Source organism: Nelusetta ayraudi, unplaced genomic scaffold (assembly GCF_046127955.1).
Source record: "Nelusetta ayraudi isolate G7.1 ecotype Tasmania unplaced genomic scaffold, CSIRO-AGI_Nayr_v1 ptg000135l, whole genome shotgun sequence".
In the NCBI taxonomy this organism is placed as follows: Eukaryota; Metazoa; Chordata; class Actinopteri; order Tetraodontiformes; family Monacanthidae; genus Nelusetta; species Nelusetta ayraudi.
In genome coordinates, this window is record NW_027466185.1 from 11,014,319 (window position 1) to 11,033,620 (window position 19,302).

Here is a 19,302-nt window from a genome sequence, read left to right on the forward strand (position 1 = left end):
CCTCCTTTATTAGCTCTCTGGCAGGCGGACCGACCCGTTCCGCAGTGAGCAGGTGACCGCAGCTTCACAGACGCTTCTCTCCCATCAGCACATTCCATCTGGGGGAAGGCGGCCCTGACGTCCGTCCCCACTTGATCTCACGTCTCTCTTAAACCAGTTGTGATGTCAGAGCAAGATAACGAAACCCTCAGCAGGCCCACTCTCTGGGCTACTGTTAGCAGATCCCACTGCGACACGGCCCTTGTCCCATGCCAACACACACTATAAATATTACACTTTGGGCCTCTGAAACGTACACTGAAAATACACCTTATTTATTACATGTATTGCACTTTTATCCCTATTATCAAGCAGGTTTATGACATAGATATCATCACTGAGACACATTGATTGTTACACATTGGTAAACCAGCTTCAAGCTTCTGCACGTGGCCCGTTTTCGTCGTCCCTGCCCTTCAAATGCAGCGAAAAGCGTTATTTCCAAAAGTTTCTTCACTGAACAAGGCACCAGCTTGGTGTCAAAACGTGAGGGGAAGTCAGGCCTTGTGCTTCTGCAACCTTTCACACAGATGCAGCGAGGCGGACTTCCCGTCTCTGCTGCGATAAGAGGCAGAGCAGATGACAGGCGAGATGTCACCTCGGTTCGCTCGCGTCAGATGGAAGGTGATGAGCAACACCCTCCACCCAGACTTCTGGCCTTTTCGCGGCGCCGCGCTCACACCACCTCACGACCCGCTTTCCGCTCTTGCGGAGGGTCATAATAGCTGCACGTCGAGGAGCAGCGCTGCCCTTCCCTAAAATGTTCCTGCAAGGTCGGGCCCTTGACACGCGCTTGTTTCTGTTTGCGACTCGCGAGTCCGCCGAGGCTGATAACTCCTGTAATTAGTCCCGCCCCTCACGCGCTCGCCGACGCTCTAATTTGTGTCAGCCCATTTATTACAATCACAGGGACTCCATCGGCTCTCATTGTCCCCTGTGAACGCTCACATCCTCTGATGAATGCCTGGTGTAAAGGCCCGCTGCAATACACTCATTTGTGTAATACGCACTGAGGCCCAGCTGGAGCCCATTCTCTCTCTCTCTCTCTCTCTCTCTCTCTCTCTCTCCCTCTTCCCTCTCTCTCTCTCTCTGTCCCTCACTCTCTCTCTGGGCCATGAGTGAGCAAGAATACCCGAGTTATTCTTCTCGCTCTGCGGCGTCCGACTATGCGACCGTGAGCACCTGTTTCCTATGACAAACACGACTCTTTCCCTCCATCTGTTTATGAGAGGGGGGAAAAAAAAAACAGTCTCAAATATGCCAAAAAGGTTGTTTATCCTCTCTACACAACATTTGGCTGCGCTGAATGAGTCCATTAGTCTTCAGTCTCTGGCGGCACGTCAGTTTTCCTGGTCTCCGTTCAGCTGCGGCGCTTCTCTCTACGAAAGTGGTTCCTGTTTCGGAGGCCACAGCAGTTGCAATCGTTTGGACACAAATAGTCTGAATGAAGGCCTCACAGGAACCAAAGATTCTGGGCGAAGTTTCAAATCAGAAAGGAATCGCTTTCTTTGCAAATCAATGGCGGCCAATATTCAAGAACATAAACATTGTTCTTAGTAAATTTGAATTGTATTATCTAAGTTTAATGTCGTACCAATTGATTACATTCCCTTTCTTTGTAAAAAAAAAACCAAAACCTCGGTGATTGAAAGCCAAGAAAGAAAGTCCATGAAATAGTAGCTATTTAGAAGATGTTATTGTTGAGCCCATTTATTCAATAAATCTGCAGTTTAACATATTTCATTTATGGCAAGCTTCTGACAACGTAACAGGTTGTGTCCCATTTCGTGGAGCTAAATTTTAAATTAGATTTCTACTAAATTAGCTTTGATGGTCTACTTTCAACAATAAACAAGGTTTGTTTGACTCTAAAGCTCCTAGTTTGAGCTGTACCCAAGCTGGACTTACAAAACAGTCTTTCTGTCACTCAGCCTGAAGAGGCTGTTTTTGTCTCTTCTCCACTATCAGCTCCATCCGTGGCTCCGCCTTGGATCAGCTCACTCCCTTGTGATTGGCCAGCCATTCACTGCGGGCACTAGTGAGCTAGGAAGATGGCTACTAGCTCTCAGGTTCAGTGTAAGTGATGCCTCGCCCATATTAAAAGTAAAAATTTGCACAGGTGTACAATAGTCAGCTAGACTTGCAATGTAGAAACTGTCGCAAAATCCAAACAAAATCCAAACTGGCCGGTTAGTTGTCATTTTTCAGAATTGGCGTCTTAATTATGTCAAAGAGATAAAAAGTCGGTTTCACAAGAAGACCTGTTTAACCATGACTACAGTTTCAGAGGCCAAGCAAAGCCAAGCCAAGGCAAGGGTTTGGGGCTAAAACTAGAGCCATGGCTTTGATCTGGTTTGAGCCAACGTGGCCGCCGCGCTCGAGGCCTCTCAGCCACTGTTTCACGCGGCGCAGTTGTCTCTCACGGCCACCGGGGCCGCACCTCGACGTGGAAAACAGGCGTTAATCGTGCCGAAAGAGTGGAGCGAGCAAACGAGCCGCTCTGCCTTTCATCTCCGCCAGGTGTCTGTGATGTTTGCGTTACATAAGCGACCCTGCAGCTCTGACCCCCGGGTTCGGCGGGGAGAGCAGAGTGGCCATACGTCTTCCATAAGTGGAGATCACAGGGGCTGCTGTGCTGCCTGGAGCAGGGAGCCGTCTGGGTGGATGGATTGGAACAGCAGCGGCTGCGGCTGCAGCGGCAGCGCTGAAGGGTGACAACAGCTCCTCTGTGCAGACGTAAACCCCCTCCCCCCTCCTCCCCAACCCCCCACAACCCACCCATCGTCACTGCTGCCTGTGAATCACCGTCTCCAAATCTCTCACAAACCAGTTCTGGGCAGATTTATGGGACCACCACCCTTTTATCGCCCTTCTCGTTGCCTGAGCTCTGACATGCGGGCCCCCCTCTTCACTTCTTCCCAGTGTCTCCCTTTTTGTGCCCTGTGACCTTCTGAAGACTTGTGATCAGGCAGCAGCGGAGTGGAATGCGCAAAACACACACGACTGAATAGCGGCAGAGAAGAAACAACCGACTTCCACTTTTTTTTGGGGTGATTTAAATCTAAAACTAGTCATGAGTTCCCCCCCCACCCCCCAGCTCTCTAAGGACAGTTTATTAGTTTTCCCACGTATCTTCCGGTGGTTTCGTGCAAAGCAGATAGGATTTTGTTTTCTTAAAAGTTATTTATTCTTTCTCATTTTCACATCATCATCTCTCTGCCCATACCTTGAGAACCATTAGCAAAATGAATGTAAGGTGTTTAAGGTTTGTGGCCTAACAAAAGTTATCCCTTTCGAAAAGTAGCTCGTCTTCCCCAGATTGCAACATGTTTTATTTTTAATAAGAAAGGCTGTTGGCAGCTGTTCAATTGATGAGCTGGAGTTACATGGAGATGGATTTAAAACAAACAAAGAGAAGAAAAGATGCAGTTTCTGGAATTAATTATTTTTAATATTTACTAATAATACTATTAATGTCACCACATCCTCTGCTATTTTGTCTCCCATTGCTGCGGGGTGTGATTTTAAAGACCGCTTTGTTGAAAATCATTATCCTCACTGACTACTTTTCATTAATGGCAACTTAAGCTTGATAAAAACTTTGATCTTTGCATTTGTACTCATTTGCAAAAATCCTAAAATATGTTTAAATGAAATACTTTAGCGTGGATAGACATCACTGGGCATAAATTCTGTATATATTTTTTTTACATTTTTTTTCCTTTATACTTTGTGGGTAACCAATCACGTCAATTAGAATGAGAACAATGTAAAGTAACTTTTGTGATTTAAAAACCTGAGCTGAAATCTATGTCCGTGGTTAGCGACCACGAGAGAAATGGCAAATGTGCCCGAGTCAGAAAAGAGGGGAGCAACTTGAGGCTGGTAGTTACGCAACTGGGACCAGTCTGATCTTCCCTCGCACTGACTACTTTTCCACTTCTCGTAAAGTCTGAGCGTCTCCTGCCCTTCTCCGTGCAGACTTGCCTCAGGTATTCAGTCACTCATTCATTCATTCATTCGACACATTCGTTTGTGGAAGAAACAAAAAGTCAGTACATGTGCTCACGATGATCTGGGATTTAAAATAAATCACACGGAAGTTTCACTTCCTTGTCTTGGTTTATAGTAAGCCTGTAGCTTAGCGGTGCGTCTCAAACAAATAATCCAAACTATATATTTTGAGTGCACATCCAAACAATTGGTATATTTTCTAAAAGTGCGATGCATTGCAGTGTAATAATGAGAGTAATATTGGTTGAAACACACTGTAAGCCAATAATCGACAATTGGCAGTTTCTTTTTGAAGGCATGATATGTGTTCAAAGAGGGGTGGAACCTTTATACTTAGAAATGAAAAATGAGCCCAAAGTTTGTGGAAAGTTTTGTATTCTTAACATTCAATAAGAAAGAGTAGACGAGTGGGAAGCAGACCGAGTCGAGGTCGAGAACCGGCTAGCTAGCTTCATTACAAGGAAGGAAGGAAACATCGGCTAACCGTCTCCATCCTTTCAGTCTTTTTCTTGGCGAAGCTGATAATTTCCACCTCCTTCCTTTCAATTACACTTTAATGATCCTCTGACTTACTGCGTTCCGCATTTTGACGTCATCAGCAACAATTTTCAAAACAGTTGGTGAACTTGGCCTCGCCGGCGCCTTCCTCGGTGAGAAAAGCCGCTCTCAGAGATGCGTGTCATGTGCCTTGCTCGATGCCCCCGACCGTTAAAAGCGGGCCCTCAGCCGAATCGGACCACGGATCAGCATCAACAGTTGCGGCCTTTTAGCAAACTCCCTGCGACGCTCCGTTTTTCGAGTGCCCAGGCAAACACGAGGTGGAGGTCCATTTACGTGCGATTGTCACAGTTGTATTTCAATGACTTGAATGGCTCCTTGTCCGAGGCTAAAAAGCTTTGCTTTGTTTGGCCTTCAACTTGGCAGCGGCATAAGTGATCCGCGGCCCCAGGAAAACAAGGCCATAAAGTGTCGGAATTAGACTGAGATTGTGCCGCCGCGCACGTTAATGCTCGACCGTGAATTACTCCTAACTAAACGCCAAGGCCCCGTTTTAAAACCCAGAGTTCAATGTTCACTCTGTTTTTTTCTTGCCCTTCTTACTTGTTCATTCATTGTACACTGGGCCGGGCGGGCGCACCTTCCCCAGTGAGTAATGTGCCTCCGGATCGGTCTTGTATTCTTCCGCACGGCCAACTGTTCGTCATTCTGTCAGCGGCTACTGCGGCATAATGCTTCAGTGTCAGGAGCACTTTTTAAAATTCAGAGGACACGCAGATCGCCGCGTGCAGCGGTGCTTTATTAATGGAAACTGGAGAGCTGAGAAATACCTATTTCGCGCTCTAAATGCAGGCGTCCGAGGTCAGGCGGAGGGTATTGACAAGGAGCGCGAGACGCAGCGTTGACTTCTAATCATCCACTCGGCCGAGCGGCCGCTGCAAACCTCAGCATCTATCAGTCAGTCTGCAGCACGAGCGTACTTCACAGCTCTGGGAAAGGGGAAATTACTGTGGGACAACTGATTTGGCTGGCTGGCGTATCTGGCATTGATTTTCTATATTTATAGTAAACTAAGTTTCATCAGTTACAGGCGTTCTGGTAGGAAAGTCTGCAGCTCGCAACATCGACCTCGCATGCGGATAGACGAGAATTACTTGCACAATATGTGCGACTTTCCCTCCTGTTTTCAGCAGATCATGGACGTGGTGTGACTGGTTCTATGGTAGCACCATATCTCCCTGTCTTTTACTAGACTGCATTTGTCAGTAATTGCGAAGTTGACCAAGTGGTTTAGCCATAGACAAAAATTCTGCATACGCACACCCCAGATAGCATTTGGATTCATTAGCGGTCAGTGCATTGCATTGCATTGTATTGCATTGTATTATATTGTATACTTTATGTTGCTGGACAAAGCAATACATTATGGACACAAATTAGAGGCATATCTATATGTATATGTTGCACAGGGATTAACATTCATTGCCATTCGACTCGCTTGCCCTTTAATTCACAGTATGAAATTTTAATTGGAATTGAACCTTTTTCACATGGTTGTAGTTTAAAAATGCCAAACAACCAAAACAGTCCGAGTGATTCTGGAAAATCTCCCCAACAAATGACAGCAAACAACATCTGCATTAGAAATGATGCTACCAGTGCTGCTGAGCTTTACAGTCAGCTGCTAACGTGCTATGGCATAGATGGAGCTGAGACGCTCCGAAACCGCCGGGATTTTACGATGGAGAGTCAGCTGGCGTTGATTGGAGGCTGATGGTGTCTGATAATGTGTTGACGCTCACATTTCTGCTGCCAGATGCTTTTCTGCCTGGTTGAAAACCACGATAAGGCCGCCAGTTGGCAAGGTGACAGACTGAGTGTATTGACCCCCTCCGCTCGCTGCCTGATTGACTCTGTGTGTGTGTACGAGCGTCTATGTGTACACCCGTCTGTGCATGTGTGTGTTTATTGTCACGGAACAGTGTGTGTGTGTGTGTGTGTGTGTGTTGCAAGATGAAGAGAAGCGCATGCAGCTTTAATCAGGCCACTAATCCCAGGGTGCTGCAACGCTGTGGGAGTGAAATCAGACACTCTGAGCAGAGGATGAGATGAGATGTTGACATTGCTCTCGTGCGCACGTGTTATTAAATATTATGTTCATCCTTACAGATCCGAATTACAATTTGAAATGCATCTTTTTTTGTTTGTTTGTTTGTTTTTTTGTGTCTCCCATCTATGACTGTGATGATTGTGGCAATTCAGTCTTTATCGCTAAAGTAAAGGAGACAGAAAAACTTCATCTAATTAAAGCAAGGGCTGGCCACTAGAGGGCCGTGAAAAAAGACGCTTTATTATTGTGTAAAAATTTAATGGCTTCCTTGTCAGCAAATCGTTGTGGTGGACAAAGGCAGCCTATTAACTTGGAGTTGTTGCTCCTCCAGCTCCTGTTTTGTCTGAACTTGATGATTCTCAGGAGAGCAGTGGGATAAATGATTAAGGTAAAAAAAATAAAAAATAACAGAAGCCGGCCAATAGACCAAAAGAATCAGAATTTAGGGGAAAAAAACACATAATGAAAAGAAAATACTGCACCGGAGAAAGAAAATAACTGAGCAGAGGTCAAGTCATATTAAAAAGTACATTTTCTGACGACGAGTTTCCAACTCGGATATAAAAAAAAAAAATCAAGTTGTTTCAGGGAAACTTGAGATTGAAGCTGCAACAATTCCCCTACAGAGAGCTCGCTCACTTCCAAAAAGTTCACATCGCCTTCTGTTTTTGTATCTCAAGTGCGGACAAGTTGCTCTAATCTGATCACAGTCACGGTTTCCTCCTCTTCCTCTATCTAAACCATTCTGGGCATTTTATTAATGTGTGCCAGAGATTTATCTGCTGCTGCCACTGGATGGATGGATGCAGCACACTTGGACAGCCCCCCCCCTCCCTTCTCTCTCTCTCTCTCCCTATCTCTCTCTTTTTTTAGTTGTTGCCGCGAGCTGTCCGGAGCTGCGAGACCAAAAAGCACGGGGAGAAAAACATCGCGGTTCCTGGCTCTGCTCTGCTCTGCTCTGCTCGGCCGGTTATTTATGGAGAGGATCCATCCGTCCTTTTGTACTCTGCGGGTACGAGCGATGCGGGTGGGAATTCTGGGAAGGGAAGGATGGAAACGAGGCAACGGCCCACCGCCAGCACCTCCTCCCTCTCCTCCCCCTCCATCCCTCTTCCCCAAACATGTCGGTGTGGATGGCGGAGGAACCGAGCGGTGCCTCCGGCCTTTTGAAATACGGGGCTCCTGAGTGCGTTCCGACGCACAAAACACAATACGCACTCCTGGACGCTCGCAGGGGCGCGCACGGGGGCGTGGTGAGGCCGGGGAGGAGAATAAAAACAAACACCGCTTTTAAGAGGGATTCCTGACCTTTAGCTTCACCTAAGGTCCTATTACTCACCTTTATTTTACTTTTTTTGTTGCGAGACAAATGGCCCTCTGCGCACTGACCTACTTTCCCAAATCCTCTCGTCCTACTGTAGGCGCTCACCTTCACCCCCCCCATTGCTTCATTCAACCACCTCTTGCGTTCATTCATTGTGGCTTCACTCCCTTGTTTTTCAAACCTAGAGCACGTCGACGTGATCCCTACCAAAACACCGTCGAGACTGAGCACAATCACGCCAGCAGTGGTGGCGGTGGTGAATACACAGGAAGGAGAGTCGATGACACAATGCAAGTCATCCATGCTGAGGTTCTTTTGAAAACTACAACTCTGGATCTGGAATCTGTTTTTTTTTTGTTTTGTTTTTTGGTGCAGTGGAAACGAGGGGTTCTGGTTTCCTGCGCAGCCCGCTGACCGAGGTGGTGGTTCTTAATGAACCCATGGTGGGGCGCAGGCTGCTCCTCACCACCATGTCAAGATTCTGAGATTTATTCGTCACATGTCATGTTACATGGCATGAATAAAGAAAGTATAGAAAAAAAGCTGCAAATGGCAAGTTCAATATAAGTTTTACAAAATACAGAGGTGAAAAGATTAAGAAGAGTATTTGAAGCGTTATGCAATACTATATAATATAATATAATGTAATATAATATAATCAGTTGCAACTAATGGCATGCAAGTATGACACTATACCATTTAGTATATAATTTAGTATATAATAATACCATCAACAATAACACTAATCAGTAAAATGATAATTGTAGTACTAGTAATGATAATCCAATGTAATAATATAATAGTGCACTCGTAATAGTGCAATAGTGCAATAGTCTGGCCTGGAATTGGTTCCGATCCAGATGCCCTGGTCCTGATCCCTTCATCATGGATCGGGTGGTGGGCGGGGGAGACGTGACAAGACATGGCGAAGAAAGGGTTGGGCAACATCGCCGTTGCTATGTTTGCTCACCGTAAAGAGCAGAAATAAATAGATGACATCAGCCGTCTATAGGAGTCACGGCGGGCGTGACCGAAGCCAACCTTGAGCGGCACAAAAGCCAACAACCTGTGGTTGAACAATACAGATATTGCGCCCGAAGGTGAGATTAAAGTGTTTTTGCACCGTCAATTCAGCGCCGGTCTCCGACACGTCTGCGGCGTATTGGCTTTGTGCTTCGGCCGTCACGAGGAATAAAAAATCAGGGCACCTCTTGAAATAGCATTTATGGACTTAAGAGGACCAAACAGCACATGTGTTGCTTAAGTGAGCCAGCGAGAGAGTGAAGCTGAAACACGATAAATTCCAGCTCACATTCCAACTCTTTCAACGGCAGCACAATATCTGCAATCACACAGCCTGATCTTATCCAGGTAAACAAAGCTGGCCGGGAGAAGTGACTTCTTTGCAGCTGTAATCAAAATCCAATCACATCCATCCATCCATCCATCCATCCATCCATCCATCCATCCATGTGCATCCGTGCATCCATGAACTTTGTGCCTGATGCTGTTACATCAAATGCCAGCGCAATGGAAAAGTGTTCTCCCAATATGAGAGCTAGCATGCTAACTAATTACAGAGATCCACAACATGGTAATTACAATGTTCACTTTTGTCATAGTGGCAACTCTAAAACATGGTATGGGATTCAAACATGATGTAATCATTATTAGTATATCACAGGAGCCTTGCACAGTATTTGATTTTTGTTGTCTAAGTGTGATGTAGTCCTTCAAGCACTAGTTGGCGTATGGGAAGCCCGAGTCAGGGGCCTCACAATTTAAGTATTGGTGAATATTTTCCAACTGCACAGCTAAACAAGTTAATCTTATTAGCTTCCATTAGCATTATTAGTATTTATACAGATATTAGTCACTCAAAAAAAAACCAAGAATTTAAAAAAATGGTGCAAACCTTGAGGAATGAGGAGGATTGTATCAATGCTTTTGTTGTGTTTAAGCAACTTCAAATGAAGCATTTTTTCATACATATTTTCCATTTTTTCCCCCATCCAATTTTCTCATTGTTTGGGCCTTTTTTTTTTGGCATAAGTGACTGTCACGAAAACAGTCGGGCCGCTTGCACATTAGCAGTATGCAAAACAGATGTTTGCAGAAAGGCAGTGGTTGTTAGGGGCATGACGATCCATCTGACATTCAAGTCAGGGAACAAGCTCAAACCGCCGTCCTGATACAAAACATGTCTCACTGAGACTGACGAGTTTAAATATTTATTAAAATAACCCAAGAGCCTCCAGTGTTTCCACCATCACCTAAAAAAAGGTTATGCTTCTCTCTCTCTCTCTCTCTCTCTCTCTCTTACACACACACACACACACACACACACACACACACAAACACACACACACACAGCCAAGCTTGTGGTCAGCAGCTCTATCCAGTTTCTGCTTTCAGCCATCCGGAGTGGTTTTCCTCTCCACGCCATGTCCCCCAGTTCAGTCAGAGTTAATCTGAATGGAAGCAGCCGCACATGCAGCATAAACACCAGCCTGCAGCTTGAATATATTTAGCCGCCGTTGCTGTTATTGTCGTTGTTGTTGTTGTTGTTGTTGCAGAGGTGAACAATGTTGCCGCTGCCTCGGGAAAGACTTTGCAGCCCTGAGTTCTGCTGCTTTGCAGGACTCGGTGCCGCAGATTGTATTGTGAGGGTTTGACTGAACAGGTTGACAGGCAGATACGTACCATCAGTTTTAGGTGCTGATGGTTTATACCGTTGCAGTAATTGAGTAAAGTGAAATGGAGACATGTGAAGAAACCTCTTTGCATTTTAATTTCCCTACTGCTTTGAGCCACAAACTTTCCGCTCTGCAGAGAGATCCATCAGTAGCATGTTGAAACTGAGTTGATTTTCCTTAGTAAAAATGAGTCCATCCTTTGTATTAAAAGTATAACAATTTTTTTTTTTTTTTTTAATGTTTGTTACATTCTACATCATTTTATTCCATTGACTCTCTGTATAAGACTTCCTCACCTCAAAAACATTCATTCACAACTTTGTTTGTCAGGTGGCAGCAAACTGAGCAGGATAAAAAAAGAAAAACACTCCCCTCCACCACAGATGAGGAATCCATTTGGTGAAAGAATTTGTGCCCGAGACTCGCCGACTGACTCGACCAGCCATTTGTTTTTGCCGTCGGGTCGCGGGGACCTGAGGTGACGCCTCTGTTTGCATTCCTCCACATTCCACAGTTTTTTAATGCGGGTGAATATTTGGTTTTGGCCATAAATCACTTCAGCTTTCCAAGTCACGGTGAAAACAAGCGGTCCGGGAGAAAAGATGTTTTATTGTCTCACCCCTGTGTGAAAAAACAGTGTTTGGAATTTGCGAATTGCAGCATTTGTTTTGCTTTTCTACGTGGAGCTGCTCTCGGCCGGCAGCTGTATTTGTTCCCGGTCTGGGATGGGAAGGTGATTTTTTTTTTCTGAATAAAGAAAAAAAGAACAATAGGGACCTTTTTGTCCCGCTGAGTGAGTCTGATGCTTGCTGCTGATGCTGAGGTTATTGCAACGAGCAGCGGTGCAAATTTCCCTACTTAGCAGAAAATATGGATTCCTCACCCGCCGTCACCCGCGGCTCAGAACATTCCACCGGAGTCGGTCCCAGAGCTGCCTCCTGGGGGGGGAAGCAGGCCGGGATTCCGACTCCGCAGGCCCGCTGCAGGGCTGCGCAGCTCTGAATGCTGCCCTCGTACGACCCGCCCGCATCTCGCTCCCCCCTGCGGCTTTTACACGGCTGCTGAGCCGCCGTCTCGGCTTCACCTATTTACTGAGGCCGCGTGTACATGCATCAGGAATCGAAGGCAGCGGTAGCGCTTTGAGGAAGGGAAGGTGTTGTTTGTTTTGCGAGAGCGAAGCCCCTGAAGGCAACACTGTCCCTGGAGGGACCGTCTGATGTGTCGAATTAAACGGCTACCAGTCTATATTTAGTCTGGCCTTGATTTTTTTCTTTATTGACTGCAGGATTACCTCTGCAAATATGCTTTCCAGTTACGAGAAGTGTTTTAGCTTACCAAGGCAAAGTTAAAAATGCACTTTCCATTTAAATTTGTCGGGGTTGACGGAATAATGTTACACAGTGAAGACCAGAATTCATCACCTATTAAAAAAACAAACTCACTACAATATTAATGGCTGGTTAAAATATGCAGCCTTCGCTAGGGGGACGTGTTAGCCATCTACCCAGATACTGACGTTAGTAAGCGATCTGTGACACATCAATTTGTCTGACCATCGCCTCACTAGGCTTCCATATTTTTGGTGAGAACAAACAAGAGGAATGTTTCATATTATGCACAGCATCTGTTATTTTCTGGGCTCTGCAAGTGGATTTGACCTCACAAGTTTCACATACGTTACTGAATGTCAGTTGGTAGCGTCATCTGCCCCGAGACAAAAAAAGAAATAAATGCAAAATTATGTAATGTGTTAAATGGAGCAACATCAAAAGTTCCAACTATATACTGTATGGAGTTGTGCAAATTAATAAATTATTAATAATTAAAAAAAAAAATTCCAGTAGAATTTTTCTTATTTTGCTCCTTGTTTGGTCTTTTTATTTGCACCTGATTACATTTGCACGCTATTATTTGCAGTATTTTTCCACAGGGGGCCTCATTCTTCTTCTTCCGCTCATATTACTGGAAACTTTATCCGCAGCAAATATACAGCTATTCTTATGCAATGCAAATTTGCACATATGCACATTTAGTTTTTCCGCCACGGCAAACATCTTGTGCGTCTGGAAAAGCTTGTTGCGTGTTTTGTCTCTCCGCTCGACAATGGCAGCAATAGTCGATCGGCATCGTCTCCTATCTCGTGTTATGCAATCGTGCAGAGTTGCAGTTGTGCTGAGCGGGTCCGAACAGTGGAGTCCTCCTGTCACGGTGGCGAGTCCTGACCGGCGCCTCACGTACCACCGCGCTCACTTTGCTTTCTCTCTGCAGGAAACTTCACTGTTACTTAAATGATTTCTCTGTCATTTGGAACATTCCCAGCGTGAAACGACCACATTTTTTTGTTTTGTTTGAAGTTGTCTGTTTATGACTCAAGCTGGTTGACCGCGGGTATTTATTTATTTATTTATTTATTTATTTTAATTTCATTTTGTCTCTCCCATAATCCAGGACAAAACAACAGTGAGCTAGGCCAAATTTTAGATTTGTGTTTTTTTCCAGTCAGCTCTGGCTTTCCACTGGTTGGTATCAGCCTCTCCACTGCGCCCAATGCTGTTTTTCTCCTGGGTTTTGTGCGTGTGTGTGTGTGTGTGTGTGTGTGTGTGTGTGTGTGTGTGTGTGAATATTAGGCAGTTGTACTTCATCCTGACAGCTCTGTTGAGGCACGGTGCAGCGACACCACCCCACCCCACCTTTGCTGTCGGCTCACTCCTCCACAACAAAAGCCCTCCGTTCAGGGATTATACTGTACAGGATGTAGTCGACTCCAAACAGCAGGCTTTCAGCCTTTCACTCACTCGCCCTTGTTTGTTTTCCGCACAGCGTCTCCGGTGAATGAGGGCAACTTGAGCTCCGTTAATAGGCAGCCACGGCTCAACCTGAACTCTAAAGAAGAATATGGGAAGGGTAGGTGGGTGGGGGGAGGGGCTGGACGTGTGTGCTTCGGGCAATGCAGTGCGCAGGAATATGAGACGGAAATGAAAGAAAGAGCCTCGCATAGCTGCGGACAACGTAGACCAGCGTGACGTAAATGTCAGACTTGTCAGTGCCTCTTTAAAACCTGATAATTACTATTCAGGAGTCTTTTTGTAAACTTTGTCTCGGCTGCCAGCACCTTGAGCCAAGTAGGACACGATAAAACTTTTCGGAACTTGCCAAGCGCACTTTATTCCCGTTTACTCTAATTGCACTCAGAGTAAACTTTTGAATGTTCTTAGCCGTTCGCCGAGCCTTAACATAGTTCTAGAAGTCTGTAATGGAGCAGTAGCCCGGCGACCGGGGATCCGTTAAGTTAAGATGTGATTAAAGTTATCAGAAGTTATAATAAGAATCTACATGGCTTGATAAAGGGTCCTGTGAAATAAAAACTGTGTTTTTTCAGCCACCAGATTATTTCAGTGCTGTTAAAAAGTCAAATAGTCAAATTCTGTTGGAACTCAACTTCCCATTGGGGGTAAATAAAGTTTTCTGAACTGAACTGAGCCAACACTGTAGTGGACCACCAACCTGATGCATGTCAACTCGTAGGTGGCACCAGTCTTGGTTCTGACTAAGACTTCTGTGGTAAATGATGAGAAACAAAAGCATGAGCCAGCAAGTTGCCAAGTTGCTCCGACCGAGCTCTTTATCTGGTAAACTCATGTTGCTGAGCTCTGCATCAGAATGGGGAGGAAAGTGACCTTGAATGTAGTGAACTTTGTGGCTTTCACAATCTGCTCATCTACTGGGATTACCGAAAAGACAAAACAGTTGTGAGGAGGAGAAACGCCTTGTTGGTGTCAGTGGGGGTCAGAGGTCAGGACGAGCAGACTGGTTGGAGACGGTGGAGAGGGAGAGAGATAACTCAAACAACCAGCGGTGAGTTGTTTTTTTTATTTTTTTCACCAGCTGCTCGACGTGCGTGCCTTGATAGTTGAGGCGCTGAAGGGTTGGTGACCCCTCAGGAATGTTCCGACCGCAAAAAACTTTCCTCCTTCAAACAGAACAGTTTTTTTCAGTCTCAAGTCAAATTGCGGTTCTTTAGGCAACAAACAACAAGATTCCATCTTGTTCCATGTTCCTTTCAGGACGGTCCCACCTGCCCACCTGCCCCTCGTGGTACCTTGGTACCTCCCCAAATCACACCCCCCTCCTGCTTCAGCTCACTGATGTTTCTCTTCCAACAATCTGGAGACAAGTGGAAAGTATCTGCCCTCCGGTGTTCAGAAGAAGTTGCCTCCACCCATTTTTTTTTTGTTGTTGGGGGTTGAGGGGAAGAAGGAAAAAAAATCCGCTCATCCTATTTCACCAAATCAAATCCACAGACGGGCTTCACATGGAGCGGAGAAAGTGGGTCATGGCAGCTGCTTCCTCACCAGACGAGCCCCTCTTGCTGAAATTCTCCAGCCAGACAGCGCCGCCGTCCCAGCGGCGCGGCCAGCCTCAAACCATTTCATGTCCGCTGCTGCTGCTGCTATTTTGGGTTTTTGAGCTTTGAGGCTGTGCCGTCTTTGAAGCCCCTTCACCGTCTTGTCACAGAAAACAGGAACCGGAGATCAGTGGAATATCGGCGGGAGCTTTAAAGCTTTACAGAGAGACCTTCCCACTGTTCCATCTCTCACTCTCTCTCGCCAGGCGCAGGTGGAGCTTTGCTTTACCTCTAACTGCCACAAAACCTGAAGCACTTCTTTTTTTCTTCTTCAGTAATCGCCTCTTTACTCCCATCTACCTGAACTTCACATCGGTTAGCGATGCCCGTCGCACGTGACGGCCGCTTCTTCTTTTCGCATTAGCATAATTCTTATCAGTCGCACCGAGCTTGAAATTAATTTCCAGCGAACAAAGGCGACCGCATTCTCTCGCCGTCTCGTCCGCCCGCCCGCCCGGAGATTCTTGTCCCATTGTCTGTGCAAGATGTTGACTGACAGCAAACACAGCGAGACATAATGAAGTGCGGTGACGGGACAATGCAACTTTGGCACAATGAAGTGAGACCGTAAAGGAGGAATAAAAATACCAGCGACAGCTTGTTTTTGTTCCCAGCGTGCGGCTGTGATTATTTTTGTTATTTATTTATTTATTTATGTTCCACTATCATCTGATCTGCTGATATCTGCAGGCTAAAAAATACCCGTCATAAACCAGCACAGCCTGAGCTGATGTCCTCAGATGTCTTCGTTTGCCTGACCTAGTTTGGCTTTTATTGCACACACATCCAGAGAAAAGCCGAGAGTCGACAAAATGAATCTGGGATTGTGTCCTGCATTCGTTTGGCCCACTGAGTAACAACAGCAAGCAGTTACGGAGATAGTCACGAGCAACATAAAAACTCTCCATGTTTCGCCCCAGATTTGGTGCTTCACCAGGACTTGTTTGCTAGTTTCTTTGCTGACATTATCCGTCGTGTTGGACATGTTGTCACAAGACGAAGTGTACGCGTGATTATCTCTCCATCCTCCGTATGATGGCAGAGGTCATCCTCCTGTTTTATAAGTCTTCATTCATGACAGCATAAATAGCCCTCAGGGGGGAAACAGGGGTCAGCGAAACACCTTTTGGCTGTCACCGGGCCGGTTGAGGACTGATGGCTTAATTGCTGCAGCTTTTCTTTGGTTTTTGTTGTTTGTTTGTTCTGTAGTCCTGACACAAGACGACCTCACCTTCTAAAAGCAGCGCGTCTCTCTGTCTCTTCCTCGGGATGAATCCTAAAATCCAGTGTTTCCGACATTCAGTCGCAGGGCCCTTGTGAAGGCCGGGCGCGTTATTATGGAAACAAAAAAGGTTGTTTCGGTGTAAACTGCAGCGAGACTGTCTGACTGAGCGGCTGTTTACCGTCGCCGCTGTCGCGTTCTCTGCTGACGAATGAAAAAAGTGTTCAGGCCGAGAACAGAGGAGGTGTTTTTGTTAATCGTGGAAGGAATGAGGTTGATTTGCGCGCGAGTAGAACTAATTACCTGCAACGTCTAGAAGCAAGAAAGGAGAAAATGTGGCCCATCCAATTTGTGCACCAACACCCTCCCACCCCCCGACACACACACACACACAACAAACTTCCTACGCTGCTACTCAGCAGTTAGATATATTTACTGCAAGTAAAACAACATTTGTAAATTTGTAAGTCAAGGTGAGCAGCGATCCTGTTGCCGTTGTTGCTTCTGCTTCTGCCATCGTTAAGTTTTAACTGCACAACAACACGGTTGGAATGAACCATTGGACTTTTTATGTGCATCCTCTTCTGTCACACAAAAGACAGCTATGTACACCGTAGTCGGCGAGGATGAATTAACAGGCCTGTTTCCCATGGACCCCCCCTCACCCTCACAGGCTGTTAACAGGAGCAAGAGGAGCAAGAGGAACAAGAGGCTCTCAGAGGAAGAGGTCTCGCGTTCAGCCAGTAGGACTTTGTGCTTGAGACCAGACTGTAGCTTCAGGAGCGTCCGTGTGGCGATGTTGGAGCTCTGCAGCACTCACTGAAAGTGGCTTTGAGATGCAGGCTGGAAGACGAGTTGTCATATTGGATGAGATTTGGGCCTTAATCGTCAAAGTGAATCAGAATTTATAGGGGATCCGATCCAATTTCTTACAAATTGGGAGCACAAAAAATCAGGGAGACTTCACTAAAGTCTTTTAATGTGTATTTTGAAGAGAAACATTAAAATATTCAATGGAAACATACAAAACTCAGAAAACAAATTTCACATAATAGTTTGTATGCAAGCTTGTGTTTTTGTTGCCTTTTTTTTTTGTTGAAAGAGCAACTAAGGAAACTGTTGAATCAATTCAGTTTTGCTGAATTATCACTGACGTAGCGGACATTCAGCTCCTTCAGTAATTAATGAACTACTATGAGAGCAGTGTCTTTAAAAGAAATGAAAAGCCAGCCTTTCTAAGAAGCCCAAACCTCCACATTTAAAGCTACTGTTCTGCACAACTTCCTGTAGGAAGTCAACCAACAGTAACAGTTCACTGGATGGTCAGCGTTTCTTGAACCAGGAGTCATCTCAGCTTTGACAGATACTGATGGTGTTAAACCGCAGCCTCTCTGCAGCAGCTCCTGACACCTTGTCATGCATGCATGTCTCACGTGCACAAACCCACATAAAAAAAAAACACCACACATTCACACACAGTTTGGCCTCTCGTGTTTGCATCTCTGCCGGAAAATTAAAACATCTCCACCAATTGTGCTGAAGCAGAAGATTCTTTCTTTACATGAAGAACCAGATGTTTGGTCGACTGCCATCGGGGAGGTGAGGGGGGGAAGGAGGGAGGAGGAACTACACAGAACAAAGGTTGTAAATTCAGAACATGCAAAGTCAGCATTAACGTCGTGGGAAAAAACAAATTTATTGGCCGTTGTTAATGCCTGTACGCTTAATCACTTAAATACAAGTGAAAACTTGCTCCCTTTTTCTTTTTCTTTTCAGAAATACTATCCTGTTGAAAATACTGAGAACTACCTGCTCATCCAGCAGTTACTTGATTTCCACTGCACATATGTGTATTCATAGAGCAGCATCTTTATTTTGAGCTGAGGTTTCTGTTGAGTTCATTCTCATGAGTTGCAACAGGAAAACTGCATCTTGAGCAATGAGCTCATCAGCTGTCCCTAACCTCTGTCTAACCAAGCATCGACTTCCTGCTCGTTCTGTCTGCTTCACACACGCAGGACTGAACTGAGCTGAACTGCTGGTTTGGACAGGTTGCGCTAAAATCAGGCAATATTAATCAGTGTTTAATCTATGAGCTGCAAAACAAAAGCCTCAATTCGCTGCCTTCTTAGCAAACAGACAGAGCTTTCATAGTGTGTGTGTGTGTGGATGAGCTGGAGACAGTAGCAATGTTGCTGGGATTGTCTTGCCTGATGCTAAAAACACCTGTTCAGCCATGAGCAGCTGAGCCAAGCAGGCACAAGTGTGCATCAACAAAAAAATACATCTATTACAACTTTTGTCCCCAATACCGATTATTGCAAATTTGCAATTTTAAACGGTCCAATCCCGAAGAGGTAATTTGCTTTGACAGTACAGACAAGCCCAGTCATGACTTAAACTCCCTCTGCTGTAAATGCAGCCATATCATGTAGGAAGGAGGACGAGCCTAAACTGAAGCTTTCACCAACAGTGCAGCTCCAGCACTGGTTCTCGTCCACTTTGTGATTTAAAACCGCTTTCTCCCTTTGCAGACTTGGCCACTAAAAGGTAGCTCCTGAGTGGCACCAGGGCATTACAGATAAACAAAGAAAAAATGCACCATGCAGGGGCTGAGGGTGGGGCTACTGTGACTGAACAAAGCTTAACAACAGCGAGGATGCCGCTACTTATAGAGATGGAGAGGGATGTAGAGAGGCAGCGGCGCTGCGTTAAGGACGCTAATTGTCTCCTTGCGGATACTAGACGCTCCCTCAGACACTAAAGATGCCTGAGGGAGCTGTGCACACATCCTGCAGAGAATTCAATTAGCTTGGATGGAACAGGTTTTTTATTTTGGAAAAATACGTCTCGTTACTTCAGAAAAACAGACATACATTGCACGTGTCAGATATGTTGTATTAAAACGTTGTGATCCACATAAAAATTGAATAATGAAAGGCTGCATTTCATCAGATTGAACAGCAAGGTCCTGCACTGCTGTTTTCTAGCAAC

General features: G+C 45.5%; 1 protein-coding gene across 1 annotated transcript in view; it reads right to left on the reverse strand.

Annotated features, from left to right (window-relative positions):
• ncdn (neurochondrin) overlaps positions 1-19,302 on the reverse strand; it is a 327,405-nt gene that overhangs the window by 190,140 nt on the left and 117,963 nt on the right. The window lies entirely within an intron of this gene.